The sequence below is a fragment of the Cynoglossus semilaevis genome, chromosome 20 (genome assembly GCF_000523025.1).
Source record: "Cynoglossus semilaevis isolate Cse_v1.0 chromosome 20, Cse_v1.0, whole genome shotgun sequence".
Taxonomy (NCBI): Eukaryota; Metazoa; Chordata; class Actinopteri; order Pleuronectiformes; family Cynoglossidae; genus Cynoglossus; species Cynoglossus semilaevis.
In genome coordinates this window covers 2,982,234-2,984,438 of record NC_024326.1, presented here as the reverse complement: position 1 = coordinate 2,984,438, position 2,205 = coordinate 2,982,234, and the positions used below count along the sequence as shown (strand labels likewise).

At 41.6% G+C, this 2,205-nt stretch overlaps 1 long non-coding RNA gene across 1 annotated transcript in view; it reads right to left on the bottom strand.

Annotated features, from left to right (window-relative positions):
* LOC103396011 (uncharacterized) overlaps nucleotides 1–2,205 on the bottom strand; it is a 77,964-nt gene that overhangs the window by 57,376 nt on the left and 18,383 nt on the right. The window contains exon 5 of the long non-coding RNA XR_523321.3: nucleotides 635–738. This is a non-coding gene — a long non-coding RNA (uncharacterized LOC103396011). The remainder of the gene's footprint in view (nucleotides 1–634; nucleotides 739–2,205) is intronic.

Here is a 2,205-nt window from a genome sequence, read left to right as displayed (position 1 = left end):
GTCCACTCTGTACTTTAGGCTTTTTAAATTGCCAATATGTCGATAGAAGCCTGTGGAGGAACACTTTATGTTTGTCCTAATGGGCTGTGAGCTTCTGCTTTAGCTGTGGGTGTTAATATGTTCAAGTTGGTGCAAACTGTTTGCTCAGCTCACATTTCTCTGCATTTATTAGAACTTATTTAAAGACTGCAGTAGTGTTGTATATGGAGCTATAAAGCAGTGATCACCAACTGGTGCCCTGAGGGCCAAATACGACCCACCGAAGCGTCCGATCGGGCCCACGACTGGAGTCCAAAAGAAACATCAACTAATAATGTTGGACAAAAATGTCTTTCTCCAAAAGAAACATCAACTAATAATGTTTTTCTTTATTTTATTTTATTTAAGTGTCCAGATCCCCAGGGTGTCTGTCCAGAAATATTCTGACCCTGTGATGAATATAGTTGGTGATCCCTGATATAAACCGAACTGTAAGTGTAACATATATTTAAAATGTTAAATCTACAGAAAGGGTTTGTTGGCATAGCTATGTTTTCCTCCCCTGCAGAGGGTGCTATTACCCTGGTCAGTGAGACGAGTGGGACGGCACATTAAATTTGCAACACGTTACACAAAAAGTTTTTATATTACTTACATCATGGCGACCTCCGTACAGCTTGGCTAAAAAAGTCATGCTCAACTGTCCTTTTCTTTGAGTTGTAACAGTAGCTGTCAGACTCCGTACTGCAATATCACCACCTGTGGCGCAAAAGTAAAAGGAAATTTATTGGTTATTTGCAAAAGACACAGAAGCCAATGAAGCTACATATGAAGATGTAGGGTGTGGTCGAACATCTTCATTCATTTTGAGCAAAGATGCTAACATTACACTGGTCCATTTTTATCAGAAACAACCTCAACAATTCAGGGTCTTTCTGGGTTTAATTGCATGTATTGTGAGACCATTCAGTGAATAAGTCTGTTTTGTCCACACTGTAGCTTATTTGTGTGGCAAAAACTTTACAGACTTTTACACCCACGGAATGTACTGTATGTAAGTGGACTGGGAAACAGCAACCTCCTGCTCTGCTGTTCACCTGGGGCTCACTGTATTACTTTGTGCCACTACAATAAAAATGTCTCTCCTGAATTTCTGAAAGTGACTTTCAGTGCCTAACCATGTAGGCCATGATAATGTTGGCCATTTTCAATGGAGGGAGCGGGGCAGGGGGGCACTTGGCTTTTTCAATAAACCTCTGGTGATGTGTTTTGTAATGCATTGGTTATACTTCACAGTAAAAACCCTATTCTCCTCCTTCGCCAGCCGCTGCACTTTTCCCTAAATTGCCTTTCCTCCAACTGCCATTCGTTATGCTTTCCACTCCGCTGCACAGATATCATTTATTTATTTTATGAAACAACAGCACCGTCAAAACAACACAGGCCCACCTCTAGCTATCTGCGGATGAACGCATGAGTGGAAGGATGGATGGAAGGATTAATGTCTTAATGGATGGATGAATAGACTAATGCAAAAACTGATGGATGGATGGTTGGATGCATGGGTGGCTGGATGCTTAAATGGATGGATGGACAGAGACCCATTATGGCAGTGAATAGCATGAATGAAGTAATAGATTAGACATATCAGGGTTAAAACGCAAGAAATTCATTTACCATCCAGTGAATATGACAAAGAGAGAAGGTGAAAAAATAGAGTGGCAAAAGACACGATCCTGAGTTAGTGATTTCCCATTATGTGAAACTCAATTTTCCCTCCTGCTTCTCTTTTATCTGGTGCCATTATGGGGACTGTGTTTGTCTGGTGCAGGGAAATAGGCCTCCTTTGTTTAGACTAGTGTCAGCTATAATGAAAAAGCACCATCAAGTCAGAATGGGGCCTGCGTGTCTATCGCGACACTCGGCAGATAATAACTATTGATTGCCATCCAGAGACAAGAAAACAGGAGTCAAAGAAAGAGGAAGGCGAGATGGGGACAGGGATTAGACAACCCCTCAACCAACAGCCCCCCACTTTCACCAATTACATTTTTGGCAATGAAATGAAATTGGGCAAAACAATCCTACAAGTCAGGCCCATTCTTGATACAGCTGTTATCTGAAATCTTTAGCCATTGTATTTCTACAGGTAAAAATATACATGTACAGCTCAAAACAAGCTCCACCGTATTCTTCCAGCTCTCCGTTTGTCCCCGCGTCAACCTC